Below are 21,241 nucleotides of genomic sequence, written 5' to 3'. Positions count from 1 at the left end.
GGATTAATAAAAGTAAATCATAGTTTGTTTTTTTTTAAATTGAGTGCTTATCAAGTGCCAGATACAATGGCAAGCATTTTACATACATTATCTCATTCAGTCCTTACAGCAATCCCTAAAGGTAAATAGTATTATCCTCACTCCATTGATGTGTCTCAGATTGGTTAGCAGGCTCTTGAGTGGTAAAGCTGAGAGTCTAAGATTATTTGACTCTAAAGGTCCCAACTGTTTTACTAACATGCTATAATTAAAACACAATCTCTACCATTCAGAAACTCATGAACTTAACATGTAGAAGTAAATTGAATTATTTCACTTTGTTAGTTTGGACACAGTTATTAGTATCATTTCATGTCTATAAATATCAGTTGCACATGTGAAACAGCATTTGAAGTAGTGAAGCCAAGTGACATTTTGAATGAACCAAAATGGCATGGTCTTCTTGGAAACATTTACTCAGCAAAACTTTTTGAGCAGCTACTATGTGTGAAGTTCTGGACCCTGTGGATACATCTATGAATAACAGACACCTTTTCTGTCATAGAACTTACAGTCTAAAGAGAGAGATGTATATTAAGTAATTTTTAAATATTTATTTAAATTCATTTATGTTGTTTACCATAAAGGAAAGAAAAGAGGGGTGCTACGGTGAAAGTAAAACATCCTGACCTTATTTTAAGTGTGAGAATTGAGGTAATTATCTGACTTCCGAGTGAAAATAACTTTCAAGCTTCACAATAGACTCATATTCACTTATTGGGTTTTATGACTCTTGATCCATTCTTTGTCCTCGTATGCTGCAGTCCTGTGCTTTGTGAGGTTCTAAGGAAAAAGAGCTTAACTTGGTCTGAGAAAAAGTAAAAACAATTCTTAGACACTCGAGCTAAGTCTTGAAGGATTAGTAGAGAGGAATGGGACAGGGAAAGGGTATTCTAGGCAGAGGAAACTCTTTCATGCACAGGCATTGGGGGAAGATAAGAACCTAATCTGAGAGATAATTGTTAGTATAGCTGGAGGGGGAGCTCTGGTGGCATAGTGGGTTATGGGTTAGGGTACTAACCACAAGGTCAGCGGTTTGAAACTACCAGCCACTCTTTGGGAGAAAGATGAGTACATTTATTCCCATAAAGATTGATCGTCTCGGCAACTCACAGAGGCAGTTCTACCCTGAATCATAAGGTCACAGAGTTGAAACCCACTCGGTGGCCGTGAGTATAGTTGTAGCTGGATGATGCCGTGTGTGCTTAGGTAGTGTTGAGAGATGTGGCTAGGAAGGTGGTAGAAGGTAACAAGTATTTGTGCAACCAAGTCTAGTTACTACCGAATTACTCTACTGGAGTTTTCAGATTCTTCCAGCGAATGTACAGTGTGGAATTTCTCCACCATATTTTAACTATTAGCATTTAAAAAAGAAATTATGTATAGGGATCCATTTATAGTGTTTAGACAATTAGCCTATCATACAATGAGATAATTACAATTAAAAAATAATTTACTGCAGGGCCGGCCCTAATCCCAGTTACATCAGCCCCCTCGCCAGAAGTGCACTACAGAGGACAGCACCTAGGAGAGCAGACCACATGGAGCACACTAGGAGGGAAGAAGAGAGAGAGAGAGAGAGAGAGAGAGAGAGAGAGAGAGAGAGAGAGAGAATATGAACCGCATTCTGGCCCACCAATCTCTGAGGACAACATTCCTGCTCAGAGCAGCCAATGTCCAGAGTGTACTGTAGGGCTGGCCCCACCACAAGGCACAGCATCCCTTCACTGACCCATAGCACTACGGGGGACAGCACTGGAGACACAGTGTAGGAATTGTGTCCCGTCTGATCCTCTCATACCGGCTGGCGCTAAAGACGAAGGGAATGCAACAGAGTAGTAAGGAGAGCAAAGCAATGAAGTCCCTGAGGAATGCCAAAATAGACTCCTGGGACAGGGCTTGGCATCTCATCAGACTCGCTCAGAAAACATTCATAAAGGTTAGCAGACAGACCTGGAACTATTTATAGGCTTCCCCCCCTTTTTCATGTGTACCCACATAAGTTAGGATAAACAATCCCAAAGGGAAAACAATGGGACCAATGGCTCTGGGGGGACACTGAAGAGCGGAAGGTGGGGGAAAAGTAGTAGGGAGCCAACAAAACCAGGGAAAAGGGAAAAACAAGTTATCTAAAATCAGTGGTGTGGAGGGCATAGAGTGCCTGGTTGGGTTTGACCAAGTGCATTGTAGCCGAGAGGAATTACTGAGAGCCTAATGAAGTTCTAACATGATAGTGGGGCAGGAGAAAAGTAAAAGGAAATAGAGGAAAGAACTATGAGGCAAAATATATTTATAGAGGTCTAAATACAGACATACATATGTAAATATATATATGAGGATGGGGAAATAGATCTATGTGCATATATTTATAGGTTTAGTATTAAGGTAGCAGATGGACATTGGGCCTCCACTCAAGTACTTCCTCAATGCAAGAACATGTTGTTCTAATAACCTGGCATTCTGTGATGCCCACCTTCTCAACATGATCGCTGAAGACAAAATAGGTGTTTGCACAAATGTGGTGAAGAAAGCTGATGGTTCTTGGCTGTTAAAAGCTATAACTTCTGTGGTCTTAAAGGCTTGAAGATAAACAAGCAGTCATCTAGCTGGGAAGCAACAAAGTCCACATGGAAGAAGCACATCAACCTGTGTGATCACAAAATGTCCATAGGATCAGATATCAGGCATCGGAAGACCCAAAACAAACAATCATATTGATGTGAATGAGGGACCAGAGAGGATATCCAAAGCCCATCTGTAGACAGTTGGACATCCGCTTACAGAAGGGTCGCAAGGAAGGGATGAGCCAGCCAGGGTGCAGTATAGCGCCGATGAAACATATAACATTCCTCTAGTTCTTTAATACTTCCCCCCACACACACTATCATGACACCAGTTCTACCTTAGAAATCCAGCTAGACCAGAGAATTTACATGGGCACAGATTAGAGCTCACGGCACACCGAATCCAGGATAGATAAACCCTTCAAAAACAGTAATGGGAGTAATGATACCATGAGGGTAGGAGGAAGGTAAAGAGAGAAAGAAGGAAGCGATGGCAATGACTGACTTATAACACCCCCCCCCACACACACACACACTGCCCACCAGGGTGACAACAGAAACATGGATGAAGGGAGACAGCGAACAATGTAATATATCAAAATATCAAGTGTTCATGAGGGTGGGAGGGTGGTGAAGCGAGGGAATAAAAGAGGAGCTGATACCAAGGTTTCAAGTAAAAAGAAAACGTTTTGATAATGATGATGGCAACATATGTAAAAATATACTTGATACACAATGGATGTATGGATTGTTATAAGAACTGTTAGCACCCCCAATAAAATGATTTATTAACATAAAATAAAAATAGTATTAAGTTGCATTATACCATGATCATTTATTAGGTTTGTAGTCAGACTATCAAAGTAAGGTGATTAGTGAAATATGCTTGGATCTCCTAGTTAGGTTGAGGCTTGAATGCTGTAGTAATATATACCATATAGACTTGTGTATAAGCCAATTTTCCAACAATTTTTTTATTCAATTTTTGTGGTAAAATTAGGTGCCTCAGCTGATATTCGGGTCAGCATATGTGTAGGATTCAGTTGGCCTGTATGCTCCTGTGCTTTTGCCAGTTGTTGCCAGTCGAGGTTGCTTTGAAGCATGGTGTTCCAGGCATATTCTGAGGATGAGGCAGAATATTTTATTCGTTAATGATCAAAGGAGAAAATTAATAGAAGGAAATTACTAACGATAATACCAGCATGGACAGTTTGATGTACAGCACTGAGAATTACGTAGGAGTCCCATAATTGGGCCTGCCTCTCTCACTGACTTAAGAGAGTTGTTGGATGTTTCAGCCTCTTATTATATTTTTATCTATTTTGCAGAATCAAAAATAACATGCAGAAGAGGACATAAATCCCTTCAGTGTCTGTTCCATCTTGTTATAACCCTGGTCTAGGACAGAGCAGAGGAAGCCTATATCCACCAGCACTTCTAAAATTCTACCATTGCTTTAGGATACTGAGTCCCCTAGTTTGTCAGAAGACTCACTTCCTTCAGGAAGCCAGCTCTTTTTCTGCACCTTTTGGACTAAGTTTAATTAGCATTGATAACTGATCTGGGAGAGGATTATTGGTGGGTCTATATAAGAGTGTTTCTTTGAATTTTTTTTTCATATTTAGGAGAAACCTATTCACTGGTAAGTTAGAATCTTGGAATCTGATTGCAGAAATGAGTGTAGCATCTGGTTATTTAAATTAAAACACATCCAAGAGAAGAAACTACCTTAAGGCTTCTCAAGTACTTGAATTTCATGTAGTGGTTTAAGCAGAATTGAAAGGTTAGCAAGCAATCACATGGGTGCAGGAGTAAACACCCCCTCCCTCATTGGAACAAAAACTCTCCCATGTGACATTAGAGCATGTCTCTCTCAGGTAACAGGCTTATTACTAAGACAAATCCTCTCTTCAGTAGGACAGAGAAGAAGGTTTTGTTTTATTTTCAATTTCCCCTGCCATGAATGCCAACTATTAAGAGGTTGAAAATAATTATAACTATAACTTCTCAGCACTTGCCTTTTTAGTTAATACACATACAAGGAACCTTTCCAATTACATAGGACTTATGTAATTGCATTTTATATCAAACTCCCAAAGCTCAATGCTTGGTTAAAGCATTAACAAATACTGATTGTTTAGTGGACTCAGCCAACCTTGGCACCTTCAGATTAGCAGGAAACTTATACAGGTGACTTTTAAAAGTTTACAGGAAAATTGCCGTCTTTTCATTCTATTTTTTCCACGAACTTTTTGAAAGCTGCGTGTGTTGTCACTTCAGCTTGCCCTCAAATCCATAGTTACCTTAATAAAAAGACTGTGACCAGAAACCATGGGGAGAATTTCAATCTTAAAATTGTTTCTTCTTTAGGATGGGAGTTGCGTTTGTTTAAGATACTTCTACTTTGTCCCAATCTTATTCTTGGGATCCAGGCAATGTATGTGTTCAGAAACTGTGTTTTGATTTATATGGTTAAATAACTTTAACCTCTGCCATCGTTCAGAAAACAATAGGATTTTTCAGAATTTACTCTTTGACTTTGAAGTCTATATCATCTCTATGTTTTGTATAACATTTTTGTGTAGATAGTGAGTAGCCGTGATTTTTATTGGCACTTAAATTGATTTGTTCTGAGTTGAAACTCACCTCTACAGGTATATATCGATGCCAGATCTTGAACTAGCTGTAGGATACCAGCGCCCAACCCAAAATAGGCCTCAAGGAAGTTTGGTTCCATTTTCTTTAAAAATGGCTCAGGAATTTAGGAAATGCCAGTTTAAATGACATTAACATATTGCCTTTCCATAGGACTTTTAAGAACCTTAAGTTTATTAATGTGCATTGAGATGTTTTTAAAGATAGGTATATATTGATGACTCTTAGGGAAACTTCAAGCAGTAGAGCATTTTGCAAGAGAAGTGATTCTCTGGAACAGGTGTCCTCCAACTACGGCCCACGGGCCACATGCGTCCCGCCGAGGACATTTAAACATACAACTTTCTGGGTAGAGATGTTGGACAATGTAAGATATGACATAATAATTTATAAATTATCAAGGGTTCATGAGGGAGGGGGGAGCAGAGAGGGAGGGGGTAAAATGAGGAGCTGATGCCAAGGGCTTAAGTGGAGAGCAAATGTTTTGAGAATGATGAGGGCAACGAATGTACAAATGTGATTTACACAATTGATGTATGTATGGATTGTGATAAGAGTTGTATGAGCCCCCAATAAAATGATTTAAAAATAAATTTAAAAGAAACAGTAGGGGGGAAAAGACAGTCCAAGAGGAGAAAAAAATTATCTATGATCCTAATATTCAGCTTTTTTTTTCAAAAGAGAAATAAAAGCATAGTTATATAGTTACCAAAAAAAACCCATAAAACTTTCCTCTTTTTTTGGTGGCATGCGGCTTTAATGGCAAGGGGGAGGGAGAAGGGGGTAGGGGAGCTGGCTGCTGTCCTTTGTGGAGGAGCTGTTGGTTGGGGCCTCTGGGGCCAGAGACATGGGAGTGTGCTGGAATGTCTAATGGTGCCACAGCACAGGACCCTGTCCTTTCTAAGGGGGGATGGGCAAACCCATAGCTCCCTGGTAGTGCCCCCACTATCTTGACTCCTCTCCTGGGCCCTGGGACCAGTGGATGGGGCCTGCAGGAAGATCCTTGCCTACAGCCTGAATTTTGGGATGTACTGGGAGCTCAAGGCTGAGGCTGAGGGGTTTGGGGGAATGTGGGGTTGTCGCCTGGTCCCAAAGTCCTGCTGAACTGGGGGAGACACAAGCGCAGGGGTGGGGAGCAGTCCTTCAGAGATTGTGGGGGTTCGCCCGCTTATAGTTGCCTTTATACTGGAAGCCGACTCTCTTCATCAGTTCATCTGCTTCTGTGGGCCCTCGGCTGCCATAAACGTAGGAGATGGGCTTGGGCTTCTCCTGATCAATCTTGTGCAGCAGCGGGGTGAAGATCCGCCAGGCCTCTCGGAGCTCGTCACTGCGTACGAAGTGCATCTGGTTCCCGCAGAAGACATCCAGGATGAGGCGCTCGTAGGCATCAGGAAGCTTCACATTCTTATATCTGTTGCTGTAGGTGAGGTCTAGCTCAGACTCTTCAGGGTCAAAGAACATGCCGGGCTTCTTGGTCATCAGCTTGGTGTACACGGCCTCGTTGGGCTGCACGCGGACCACCAGCTCATTGCGCTTGCACTGCTGGTGGAAGATGTCCCCTGCCACATCTCGGAACTGCAGCCGCACCTCGGCCTTGCGCTCGTTCAGGGCCTTGCCGCAGCGCAGGATGAAGGGCACGCGGTCCCACCTCTCGTTCTTGACATATAAGACGGCAGCAGCGAAGGTGGCCGTGGTGGAGCCTTGGGGCACCGTGGGGTCATCCAGATACCCTTTCGTGGCTTCACCTTCTCCGCTGGGGTTCCCCACATACTGCCCCAGGATCACGTCCTCAGCCTTCACTTCAGAGATACACTTCAAGACCTTGACCTTCTCATCCCGGACATCATCCGATTTGGTGGAGGCGGGCTTCTCCATGGCCACCAGACTCAGCATCTGAAGGAGGTGGTTCTGCATCACATCACGAATAATTCCAAACTCATCGAAGTAGCCGCCGCGGCCCTCGATGCCAAAGGGCTCCTTGAAGGTAAGGATCACACAGGCGATGTTGTTCCGGTTCCAGATGGGAACGAAGATCCTGTTGGCAAACCTCAGCACCATGAGGTTCTGGACCATCTCCTTGCCCAGGTAGTGGTCGATGCGGTAGACCTGGTCCTCCCGGAACAGTGTGGCGATGTGGTTGGACAAGTGGTCAGAACTCTGCAGGTCTTTACCGAAGGGCTTCTCCAAGATGATGCGGCTCCAGCCCGTGGTGCTCATGCAGGTCTCACGGATGTTCTTGGTGACGACCTCATAGATGGTGGGGGGCAGGGCGAGGTAGAAGAGGTGGTTGGCCTGGGAGCCCGGGTGGAGGGCGTTCACGTGGCTGTTGAGGCGCTGGTAGGAGGCAGGGTCATCATAGTTGCCGATCACATAGGAGCTGTGGGCAAAGAATTCCTCCAGCTTCGGCTTTTCCTCGGGGGTGGCGTTGAAGAATGGCTCACTTTGTTTGCGGATGTCGGCCATGCTGAGGCGAGAGCGAGCAAAGCCCACGATGAAGGTGGATTCGGGCAGAAGGCCATCTCGGAACAGCCACCAGATGGTTGGGTAGATCTTCTTCTTTGCTAGGTTGCCCGAGGCGCCCATGATGATGAAAATGTACGTTTCAGAATGGCGGAAGGCATTTCCATGATACAGTTCTTCCCGGAGGATGCCGCACACCTCCGTCTCGCTCAGGGCCACCTGCTCAGCCATTGGAGGGAGGATCTGGAGAGGATGCCGCACAACTGTGTCTGGCTCAGAGCCACCTGCTCAGCCGTGGTGTTCTCTCTGTGTCCTCACAGTCGCCTGCAGCGCTAGAACGTCAGCAGCCCCGAACACGTAACCGTTTCCGGGAGCTGCACCCTGCCAGCCCATTTAACCTGCGTGGGCTGGTGGGAGGGCGGGGCCTCTGCTGAGCAGAAGAGCCTCAGGCGAGACTCTCAGACAGAGCCTTGGCACCTCTCCGGGGCAGAATGGGAGAGGCGGGCAGTTCCTCTATTTCTTTAATGCTTCCTCCCCCACTATCGTGACCCCAATTCTACCTTAGAAATCCGGCTAGACCAGAGTATGTACACCGGTACAGATACGAGCTGGAAACACAGGGAATCCGTGACAGATAAATCCCCTCAACCAATAATGAGAGTGGCGATACCAGAAGAGTGGGGAGAAGGTGGGGGGTGAAAGGCGGGAACTGATCACAATGATCTACATATAACCACCTCCCAGGGGGGACGGACAAAAGAAAAGCGGGTGAAGGGGGACATCTCTCAGTGTAAGATATGAAAAAATAATAATAAATTATCAAGGGTTCATGAGGGAGAGAGGATGGGGGAGGGAGGGGAAAAAGTGAGGATCTGATACCAAGGGCTCAAGTAGAAAGAAAATGTTTTGAAAAGGATGATGGCAACATTTCTCAAATGTGCTTGACACGATGGATGTATGTATGGACTGTGATAAGAGCTGTATGAGCTCCCAATACAATGCATTTTTTCAAGATAATTCTATTTTCCATCTGGATTAACTAATTCTTTGGTAGATAGATGTTACAGTCTTGTCTGGTTGGTGAGGATTCAACTCAGCAACAGCGTAGGAAATAGTTCCTTTTTACTAGGCTTATCATTCTACTACTACCGTTTAAGCATATGAATGTTCCAAGCAAAGTAGAGTATGTATGTGGAAATGGTTCATTTCTATTGGCATATCCTCTCTTGTGGGATTTGATCTTTCTAGTGGTTACAAGTCACTACCATAGATTTCGTCTTCCTTTTCTAATATCTATTTGGCAGTGGAGCTAGAATCGGGTAACTTCTTCCAGGAAAAAAAATATTTTCTGTAAAAATGCTGTGTCTCATTAATATTGTTCCTCTTGTTAATCTTAGGTTTGGAAGTAAACGAAGCTATTTGTTTGTGCAAAAACAAATTGGAGTGACCAGTCTACTTCCCTATTTGATGGAGAGCCCACAAAATTGGAACTACTAGTTAGTAATAGGAGCTCTGGTAACCACATGTCAGCAGTTTGAACCCACTAGTTGCTCCATGGGGAAAAGATGATGGGCTGCCTGCTCCTGTAATGATTTACAGCCTTGGAAATCCATAGGGACGGTTCTACTCTGTCCTGTATGGTCTCTATGAGGCAGAGTCCACCAGATGACAATGAGTTTGGTTTTATAATAGTGCTGGTGTGATTGCATAAAGGACAAGGAATCGGGATTATTAGGAAAACCTGTGAGTGAACTTCCAGTGTGTCTTAAAGTCAGAATGTAAAGCTTAGCAGAATGGAAATATGTGTCTTGTCCCTCTAATGGTTCATTTCCCTGCAAGATAGTTGATAGAATTGTTGCCCCACACAATATAAAGTCACTCCAAAAGGAGTGTTTTTGATTATCTGTCTGTGCCACCTTCTACCAGATTAGAGACGCAGCAAAACTCACTGTCATACAGTCAGTTCCTACTCAGGGCAACCCTTATAGGACTGAGAAACTCTTGTGGGTTTCTGAGACTAACTCTTTGAAAAACCTCATTTTTCTCCCATAGAGCAGCTGATGGTTTTGAACTGTTCACCTTGTGGTTGGCAACTCAAAGCGTAACAATTACTCCACCAAGGGCTCCTACAGGACAAAGTAAAAGTGCCCCTCTGGGTTTTAGAGGCTGTAAAACTTAATGAGAACAGAAAGCCTCATCTTTCTCCTATAGTGTGGCTAGAGGCTTTGAACAAGCCAACTTGTGATTAGCTGCCGAACTTGCAACCCACTGCATCACCAGGACTCCAGCAGGTTGGACAAGGAACCCATATTGAGTTAGTTTAGAGTATCTTCCTTATATGTCTTTCTCCCTCACCAAAGGCACATGAGAGAAAAAATGAGACCTTAATTATCTGTGTGATATTAGGCAAAACATTTAAGCACTCTTAAGAGTCGAGTCACCCATCTATCCTATCCATCCATCCATCCATCCTATATGTATGTATGAGTTTCTGTTATATACCAAATACTGGAAATACAGCACTCAAGAATCTCAGAGGGTCTGGTAAGGGTGACCCTCACCTAAATACTAAATTGCGTTATGGTTTGAGAAGTAGTATAATGTAATTGCTAAGGGAATACATAGGGCATCAGGGAGTCTTGGTGGCTGTGTTAGTCTATGTAGACTAGAGAAAGAAATCCAGGGAGACACTCATGTGTGTAAGAAAGAATTTTATATGCAAGAGCAATTGAATATTGAGAAAACATTGCAGCCCAGTCCAGATCAAGTCCATAAGTCCAATATTAGCCCATAATACCCAAGTCCATAAGTCCGATATTAGCCCATATGCCTAATATAAATTTCAGACTCTTGAAACACATACAATTATTTCAAATGCAGAAAGATCACTGGCCAGTGGGTGAAAAGTCTTGTCGATCCAGTGACCATGGAAGCATCTCAGTGCTTCCAGGGGTCTCCATGTGGCTTCATCACCCTCTCTCCGTGTTCTCAACAGGGATGTCTCACAGGAAGTCAGCATGTGTCCCACTTCCAGCTAGCTGTTTATCTCCTTTGCACCTCCAGATGTGGTCATCAAGCTGAGACCTGATTAACAGGCTAAAATCCACCCCTTCACTCTTAATCCTCTCAACTGACAACAGATTGTGTAATTACCACAGTGTGGCACAATGGGTAAGGGTTAGCTGCAGTCTTCAGGGTCAGCAGTTTGAACCTCCCAGTTGCTATGAGGGAGAAATACAGAAATACACAAACAGTCTGAAAAACCCACAGGGGGAGTTGTTATGAGTCGACATGGACTCGATGGCAGTGAGTTTGAGAGTTAGGGCAACACTTGTCACATGCTGGGGAGGGACCAATTAGACGAGTTGCCAAAGAGATGGATGATAACTGTTACAGGTTGGTAACTGCCAGATTTTGTTTCGTTTTGTTTTAATTTTATTGGTAGTGCTTACAGATATTGTAACAATCCATATTTCAGTTAGATCAAGCATAATTGTACAAATGCTACCACCATCAGTTTCAATACGCTTCTTTCTTCTTGAACTCTTTGATATCAGCTCCCTTTTATACCTTTGGATGTTGATTCTATATTATAAATTATCTGTTTTGTTGGGGGTGCAGGGGTTACATTGAATTTATTGACCAACTGATCTATTGAGAGAATTGACATCTCAACAATATTGAATCTTTAAACACATTACTTAGGTCTACTTTAATTCCTTAGCTGAATTTTATGGGTTTCAACACTGAGATATTTTCATATCTTTTGTCAGATTTAATTCTAAGTATTTAATATTTTGATTCTGTAATACAAATGATCTGGGTTTTTTATTTAAGTTTGATTGAAAAGTAATAATATTATAATATTAACTTTCCTATATTTACCTTGCATACAGCAAATTTGTTAAAACTCAGATGTTAATTCTAGTGGCTTTTTTTTTGTAGATTCTGATGGATTTTCTGCATAAACATGTCCTCTGCAAATAAAAGCACTTGTAGTCCTTGCTTTCCAATATAGAAGCCTTATTTATTTTATTTCCATTATTGAACTCTTTAGAACTTCTAGGATAGTACTGAATATAAGTTGTCAGGGGCCATCCATGTTTTATTCTCGATCTTAGTCTTTCTTCAGTCATCAATATTATAGGTATATGTTACCTGTACATTCTTCATAGATGCCCTATATTAGACTGAACAAGTTCCTGTATATTCTAGTTTGTTGGGAGCTTATAAAGAATGGAAAATAGATTTTGTCAGATGTTCTTTCTGCTTCTAGTGAAATTGTCACATGCTTTTTAAATTATAGCTTATTAATATGATAAATTACATTCATTGATTTTCTAATGCTAAACTCACTCTGCATTCCTAATAAATGTCCACGGTGCATTATCCTTTTCGGTAATATGTTGTTAGGTTTGACTTGTTAAAATTTTGTTGAGCATTTTTATATCTATGTTTATGGTGAATATTAGTCTGTAAGTTTTTGGTTTTTTAATACCTTTGTCAGTGTTCAGTTTTCCGAGTATCTTAAGGTAGAAGCTGAGGTATTTCATTGGAAACCTTTCTTCTCTGAGTTATAAAAGCCCTTGTGGACAGCTGTAGCTGCAAAGTAGGAGCACCTTGTTTTCCTTTCATTCAGTTCAAATTGCGTCTTCACTTCCCTTTTGTTTTCTTATATTCATGAATAGTTTTAAAAGAGTCTTATGTAGTTTCCAAATATTTGGTGATTTTATAGAGATTTTTCTGTTACTGATTTATAATTTCTTTTATGATCAGAGAATATACTTTCTATGACCAAATATTTAGATTTATTGAAACTTGTGGTTTGTCATGGTAAATTTGTCTCTGTGCGTTTGAGAAAGTACACATTCTGTTATGGTTGCATAGTATGTTCTATAAGTGTCAGTTTAGGTCAAGTTGGTTGTGTTTAAATCTGTATTCTTACTAATTTTGACTTTCAGCTTATATCAGTTGTTAACATGAGGCATTGAAATGTCTGACTATGAGCATAGATTTGTCTTTTTAAGTGTTATCAGGTCTATTATGTATTTTAAATCAGCTTTATTGTGTAATTTAAAGCACAGTAATTAGTTTTTTAAAAAGCCTTTGTAGGTTCCCTTGACTGTTTTTTTCCTTCAATATAAAAGAATTTATTTTACCTATTATTCATTTTTCCTCTGGAATCTACTTTATCTGGTATTAAAATAGACATGTCATCTTCCTTTTTCACTGTTATTAGCAAGATATAACTTTTTCTTCTTTTTACTTTTAACCAATTTATGTTTTAATGTTTAGACAGCATATTTGCTTAGACAAGTATATGCTAGACAACATTTTATTAAGTCTTTCTTATTAAATCTATTAATTGGATATTTAAACCATTTATATTTAACGTGATTATTAATAGGAATAAGTGTATGCCTCTTGTCCTATTTGCTTTTTGTGTCATCTCTTCTGTTTTCATTGTTTTCTTCCTTTTTATAAATTAATCAAGTTTGTTGTTTTTATTATTCCATTTTACCCCAGTTATTGATTTATAGGATTTTTTCCTTGTTTGTTTTAGTGGTGGCTTTACATTTCATGGCATACATTTTTATCCTATTATAGCCTACTTATAAGTGATATCATACCACTTAACATGTAGTGTACTTTGACTTTGCACTAGTGTACTTTCTTTAACCTTGTACTATTTTACTTCCATTTCTCTTTTACCAACTTTTATAATGTTATTATACATTTTATTTCTCTGTGTGTATAAGCCCCTTAATATATTGCAATTACCTTTAAAATTATTCATTATCATTTAAATGGCTTTGAATTATGAGAAACAAATTTTATTTGCCTAAGTAGTTACCATTTCCCATGTTCTTCATTACTTTGTGTAGATCCATATTTTCTGCCATTATCATTTTCTTCTGTCTAAAGAACTTTTAATTTTTCTTGCAGTGAAGATCTGTTGGTGGTATGTTCTTTCAACTTTTATAGGTTTGAAGTATTTTTGCCTTCCTTATAGAAAGATATTTTGCTGAGTATATGTCATGGCTAACAAGGTTTTTGTTTGTCTGTTTGTTTTTTAATTATTTGTTTCAGTGCTTTAAAGCTGTTACTCCACTGTCTTATTACTTACATTATTTCCAGCAAACATCTAGTCATCCTTTTCTTTGTTCTTTAGGTACTTAATATACCCGCTTTTCTCTAGCTGTGTTTAAATTTTTTTTCTCTTTATTCATGGCTTTGAGAAATTTCAAATATGGTGTGCCTTGATTTAGCTTTCCTCCTTTTTGTGTATGTTTTGCTTTGTTTAGCTTCTTTAATCTGTAAGTTGATTGTCTATATCAATTTTGAGAACAATTTTAGATGGTTCTCCCTTTAGGCAGTTTAATTATTTGTATATCAAATTGCTTGAAATTATCCAACAGATCTTTGATGCTATTTTCATTTTGTTTCTTTTTCTCTGTCATTTTACTATGGCTTCAAGTTCATAAACTTTCTTCTACATTGTCTAAAATTCTCATCTTTTGTACTTTTCATCTCAGATATTGTAGTTTGCATCTCTAGAAATTTGATTTTGCAATATTTATGTACTCCTTGTCTTTTTATGGAACATGTGTAATACAGAGATAATAACCACTTTAATGTGTAATGTGTGTCAGTCCTAGGTTGATTTTGACTAATTATTGATTTTATTATGAAGGGTTCCCTGGTTTGATAATATTTTATGAGTTGTCAGACATTGTGATTTTTTACTTTTTTGTCCCTTACTGGATTTGTATTCCTTTAAATGTTTTTGAGTCCACCTCTCAACCCTCACTGGATATAGTTATTTATCTTTCCAGCTCTTCTTTTATGGCCTTCTATGGCAGGTCTGGGCCATGCTCAGTCTAGGGGCTAGTCGTTTCCTGCTACTGAGGAAGACTGTCCACATTATTCTACTGGATGTTCTGTGCATTGAGTTTTTCCATTCTGGATTGTGGCAACAGATGCTATTTCCTGTCTTGTAGGAATGCCATGGAATGTGTTCTATAATCTTTTTATTGTTTCTTTGTGATTAGAAAACTTAGATTTTTAAACTTGGGTAATTTTGAATAGATTTTTTTAACCTACAGTTTTGATCCTATGTTAATGTCTAGTGGAATATTTTAAAATTATGTGAGACCTGTGACTGTTTCATAAATTGTAGGATATTTTGTGTCCTTGGGTCAGAGTAGTCTCCCTATCACCAAGACACCACACACTTCCTTGGAATTTTTCAAATTATCTCCTTGGGCATGTTAGTTGTTATCAAGCTTATTCTGACTCATGGTGATCCCATATGTGCAGAGTAGAACTGCTTCATTGTGTTTTCAAAGCTGTGACCTTTCAGAAACAGACTACAGGACCTTTACTTTTGAGGTACTTCTAAAAGGATTTAAATAGCCAATCTTTTGGCTAGTAATTGAGTGTTTAACTATTTTCATTGCCCTGGATTCCTCTTCTGGGGGTAGTACTAGATCTAGCAAGATCATTATTGACTTCACTAACATTAAGTGTAGCAGAACTGATGTTATATGTTAAACAGTTTCTTGGTTTTGTTTATGCATATATTTGTCCTTGGTTTAACCTGTATCACAAGAATGTATGATATTGAGGGAATTAATTTTAAATGATATTTTCTTAATAATATGGGAAAATAATATTTTAAGTCCATTCAGAAGAGATTAAATTTTAAGAGCTCTTTTCTATGATAAATAATTTAACAAGAAAAACCAAGCAACAGTGTTTCCTACATTGAATGTTGTGGGAAATGAGATGAATGGACATGTGTTTGTTGAGTAGACTTGCTAGTAAGGAATGAAAAAGACTAAGTGAAAAAATTGTAGGATATGCTTTGGGAATGTTTGGAAAAGAATGCAAGAAACTAGACTGTAAAAGATGAAAAGTAATAGCTCTTTTTCTGGATTACAGGAGTATGAATAGTACAATTGAAATAGCAAGTAAAGTTATTGCCTTAGTTATACTCATCAGGATTAATTGTACCTCACTAGGTCTGGTTGTCTGGATATCGGGAGAGACCAGACCCTAGAGAAGAAGACCATGCTCAGTATTATGGAGGGGCAGTAAAAAAGAGGGAAGGCCCTTGACACGATGGATGGACACAGTAGCTGCAACGTTAGGCTCAAACATAAGAATAATTGTGAGGATGGAAAAGGACCAGGCCATGTTTTGTTCCTTTGTACAAAGGGTTGCACTGAGCCAGAATTTACTTGATAGCACCTAACAACCACAAAACAGATCTCTATATATTTATGGCTCATTTGTCGACTGAGTATGGGCCTACTCAAGGGGCGGTACAATATCAGCTCTAAGGAAGGGTAAGGTAAAATAAATGCACATATAAATATATTTTTGTGTTTGACTTTTTCCTATACAAATGAGAAGTTAAGTTTAACATGAAGACATGAAGTCAGCCTTGCTGCTGATTTGCCGTTTGAACTATGCCTGAAGTTTGATTAAGATTTGTGATGTAGTAGTCTTAAAAGTAGGGGGTGATTGGAAGCATAGTATCTTATGCTTGTGAGGGAAGACATTCCACTGAGAAAAGACATAGAGAGGGGGGGAGGGGGGAAATGAGCTGATACCAAGGGCTTAAATAGAAAGAGAATGTTTTGAAAACGATGATGGCAACATATGTACAAATGTGCTTAACACAATGGATGGATGGATGGATTGTAGGAGCACCCACTAAAATAATTTTGGTATAGAGGAGGGAAAGCGTGTTTGTGTGGTGAACAAGCACATACTTTGGTTTGGCTTATAAGAACCTGGGAAATTAAATTAGGGTTCATTTTGCCTATTATTACTACTTTATCTTCAGTTGCAATGCTTATACTGAAGTAGAAGCCCCTGCTCCCATGATCTTTAAAAGACAAATGACCATTTTATATTTCAAATGGTGGGGGGGAGCAGGTGGGGTATGTTTCAATATAATCCCTGTAGTAAACCGCTTTCTTCAAAATATCCCAACAACTTGAGAATAAGAACATAAGCAGGAATGGTTTGTGGCTCATTTGGTGACCTTAAATGAAAGCGTTCTCATAATGATGCTTCTGATGCTTCAATGTTACTACTACAAGAAAGACATGGCTGAGGCCTGCAGTGAACCAAGATGTTCTTCTGTCTGAGGAGTTCAAAATGGGAAAAGGAAGAAGACTAAAAATGTCTGTTTTCTCCAACCAGTTCTACTATGGGCAAAGATATAAAATCAGAATTATACTCTTTTAAGGAAGACTTTATTAAAATTTTCAACCTGCGAAGCAAATAACTTTCCAGCTTAAAATGGAAAATTCCCATAGGTTTTAGATAAAATCATAAAACCAGCTTTGTTTTCACGGCTTTGTTATTATGTACTGTGGTTGACAGTTTAATTCATTTAATGCTTTTATTAATTAAGATTAAAAAGCATTTAGCATTGTTATTTGAAGCAAGTACTAATCCAATTCGGTAAGCCTCTGTTCCCATTCATGCTTGTCTCTGCTCTGCGAAAAGAAACATTATGACAAGGCTAAGAGTATCTTGAACAGTGACTGAAATACATAGTAGCCTTTGCTAATATGGCTGATCATCATCTAAAACCATTCTTATTTTCTCATCACTATATTTGAAGGCACCCTGGTCGTCTAGTGGTTGTGTTGGGCTGCTGAGAGCAAGGTTAAAAGTTCGAAACCACCAGCCAGCTTCTCAAGAGAAAGAGGAGGCTTTCTGCTCCTGTAAAGAGACTTTCTTCTGTAAAGAGTTACAATCTCAGAAACTCATGTGTGCACTTCTACCCTGCCTTATAGGGTTGATATGAATCAGAATTGACTCAATTGCAGTGAGTTTGTGTCTTGGGTTATAATCAAATCTATTAGAATTAAGATTCAAACTGAGTGATTTCTGTCAATATAATTATTAGTCGACCAACAGAGTATTACCTGTAGATGCAATTGTTAGCATAGTTTGATTTCGCTGAGGTTTATTTTGTCTAAGAAATGGAAGCCGCACTTTGGAATATTTGTTTTGTAGGTCACTCTTGGTAGAAGAGAAGTATAAAACAAGCTCGAAAAGTCTTGTCTGTAATAGAAAAATAACAAAATACAGTCTCATTAAGGCATTTAAGGGAGCCTGGCTGGCATAGTGTGTTAAGCATTGGGCTGCTAACTACAAGGACAGTAACTGTACTTGCACACTGTGGAAGGATCAGCGTTTTTCTACAAATGAAATGATCATGGCTTTTTATGATGGGTTTCTAGAATTGTGATCTATCACTTTTTTAAAAAAACGGATAAACTTTATTATTCAGTGCTATCAGTGTTGCATATTAATAGTACTATAGCCAGATTAAAATTGGATTGTGCAATGTAACTGATTTCTTCTCCTCTGTTGTATCTGTTAGAGCTGGCTCTGTAAAAGATGTTTGAGGAATTCTTAATTGCCTGTGGCTCTGCAAGGAATTACACACCAGATGTACTGCTCTAAGAGCTTAGTTCTTAGGATGAATTTTTCAAATTGTACTGCACTTTGTTTGGAGCACTTAACATTATGCATTATCAATGTATCTTTCTAGGTGACATAATTCCATTCTCATTTATCCCTAAGGAAGGAAACAAGGTCAGCATTAACTTGAATTTTCTTTGTACTCTGATTTTGAGTAGGGTTGAAGTTGAGTCAAAGTAAAAAAAAAATACCGATTTTTTTTGTTGTTAAAATATAGTAGAATGACTAAATATTTTAGAATAAAAAAAGACTTGTGGAAATTGGTTTATTTGATAATATTCAAATGGCATCATTGTGTTGTGTTTCTCCTGAGACAACACATTTTTATAAGCTTGTCATTTATTTTTCTCTTAAGCCATAAAGTGTTTGATCATATGAGGGAGGTTGAGGGGTGATGTGGAGTGAACTTTGGATGTGGATTTGAACTTTTAACTGTTGGTTAAATCTAGTCTTGGTGAATTTCTTCTCATCAGCAATCCTATACTTACCCTTCAGTGCTGCTTTAGGCAGTCAGTCAGCCTTTAGATTCGGATTGAGAGTCTAGTTTAGTCTGTGAGTACCCAGTTTCTGTTACATTAGGGAAGTGATTGGCATAAAGGTCCCCCACAAGCTGCAACTAAAGGAGCTGACCTGGAGAACTCTTCTTCTGAGGTTACTCTTTAAAGAAAAACCACCTTAAAAGCTGCTTCTGTTAGGATTATTGGCACTCAGTACCAAGTAAAAAGGGGATATCTGGAATGGGAGAGTCAGTGCCTAAGACTAGCTCGGGCTCTTTCATTTGCTAAGTTAGTTCAATTTAGTAATAGCTGTGCTTCAGTGGCCCGGCCCCAGTTACTAAAGAGATTGGGATCTATACACTCTTGGTGTGATGGTTTATGTTGTGTGATGATTTGGCAGAACCATGATTCTCAGTGATTTGGCAGACATTATGTAATCATCCTCTTTTGTGACCTCATGTGAGTAGCCTAACATTTGGAATGGGAGAGTCCTTGGGGATAGTTGTGGCCAGCATTTACGTGATACATCTATGGCGATGCTCACTTGCTCTTGCAATCCTGCATTCATGAGATATGAGCCTGTAGCCTCCTGCCTGGCCTGCAAATTTTGGATGTACCAGCTCCTGCAACTACAGGAGCCAGCAGCCTGTCACCTATTGATTTTGAGTTTATCGGTCCCTATAATGACCCAAGTCAGGAGAGGACTCCAGCCTGTTCCCTGATCCAATGGTTTTGGACTTACCAGCATCTAGAGTTGTATGAGTTATTTCATAAACTAAATATATACATTTAAATGCACACAGGTTTTATTCCTCTAGAGAACCTAACCTTGTTGTTTTAGTGCTCTGGCTTTGTTGATAGCCCTAAGGAAGGGTGCTAGTCAAGACCAACATTGTGCATCTCAGAGATGGGAGAGGATCTATTAGGTTTTAAGATGGCACTGATTCATCTACTTATACCAAATGAGAATAAATGTGGTATATGGAAAACACAATCTAAAATTGGTCACGTTTTATAAGGCATTTTGTGTAGGAAGTACGTAGGGAGTTTTTAATTAGGGAATTATAGGGTTTCTCTATGGTATGGCCCGACTATCAAAAAGTACAGCGTCTGGTGTCTTAAAGGCTTGAAAGTAAACAAGTAGCCATCAAGCTCAGAAGCAACAAAGCCCACATGGAAGAAGCACACCAACCTGTGTGATCACGAGGTGTCGAAGGGATCAGGTATCAGGCATCAACGAACAAAAAATCCTATCATTGTGAATGAGGGAGAGTGTGGGGTGGAGACCCAAAGCTCATTTGTAGGCAACTGGACACCCCCTTACGGAAGGGTTGTGGGGAGGAAACGAGCCAATCAAGGTGCAGTATAGCAACGATGAAACATACAATTTTTCTCTAATTCCTAAATGCTTCCTCCTCCCCTCCCCCCACTAGCATGACCCCAATTTTACCTTACAAATCTGGCTAGACCAGAGGATGTACACTGGTACAGATAGGAACCGGAAACATAGGGAATCCAGGACAGATGACCCTTCAGGGCCAGTGTTCAGTGTGGCGGTACTGGGAGGGTGAAGGGAGAGTGGGGTGGAAAGGGGGAACAGATTACAAGAATCTGCATATAACCTCCTCCGTGGGTGACGGACAACAGAAAAGTGGGTGAAGATAGACGTCAGACAGTGTAAGATATGACAAAATAATTTATAAATTATCAAGTGTTCATGAGTGAGGGGGGAGCAGGAAGGGAGGGGGAAAATGAGGAGCTGATGCTATGGGCGTTTGTGGAAAGCAAATGTTTTGAGAATGATGAGGGTAAAGGATGTACAAATGCGTTTTATACAATGGATGTATGCATAGATTGTGATGCGTTGTATGAACCCCCAATAAAATGATTAAAACAACAACAAATTTTTGTGAGACCTGGCAATTAAAAGTGCTGTTGATGCTAATTTAGTTTCAACAGGTAAATGCAGTTTGTTTGACAGGTGGAAATGTTTATTTTAATATTACTATTAGTTTAAATAATTGTGTTGTTGTTAGGTACCATTGAGTTGGTTCTGACTCATAGCAACCCTATGCACAAAAGAACAAAACACTGTCCAGGCTTGCACTATCCTCATAATTTTTCCTATGCTTGAGCCCATTATTGTATCTGCTGTGTCAATCCATCCTGATCCAAGGTGAAATTATAGCAATAAATGGACTCATCATTTCTTTGTTCATGGATAGAAAGATTTAACATTGCAAAAACATCCGTACTAGCCAAATGACGTACAGTTATGTTTCTCCATATAACATGGTGTTGTTTATTGGTCCAACATGAGGACTTTTATTTTGTGTTTTTGTACTTATTTCTTTTTCCTATAGTTCAGATTTCCAGATTATTTGCTCAGCATATAAATTGAACAAATATGATACAAGGATACAGTCTTGAGTACACCTTTCCTAAATTTAAGCCATACAATAGCCCTTTGTTCCATTCAAATGACTGCTTCTTTGTTTATGCATAGGCTTTTCA

The 21,241-nt window shown here is 39.6% G+C and overlaps 1 protein-coding gene and 1 pseudogene across 8 annotated transcripts in view; one reads left to right on the top strand and one right to left on the bottom strand.

Moving 5' to 3' along the window:
* Positions 1 to 21,241, top strand: part of CASK (calcium/calmodulin dependent serine protein kinase) — a 450,866-nt gene that overhangs the window by 58,450 nt on the left and 371,175 nt on the right. The gene's annotated exons all lie outside the window — the stretch shown is intronic.
* Positions 6,402 to 7,949, bottom strand: LOC142434568 (glucose-6-phosphate 1-dehydrogenase pseudogene; annotated as a pseudogene).

The sequence above is a fragment of the Tenrec ecaudatus genome, chromosome X, assembly GCF_050624435.1.
Source record: "Tenrec ecaudatus isolate mTenEca1 chromosome X, mTenEca1.hap1, whole genome shotgun sequence".
NCBI classification, from domain to species: Eukaryota; Metazoa; Chordata; class Mammalia; order Afrosoricida; family Tenrecidae; genus Tenrec; species Tenrec ecaudatus.
The sequence above is the reverse complement of the archived record's forward strand: the minus strand, read 5'-3'. Positions and strand labels throughout refer to the sequence as shown.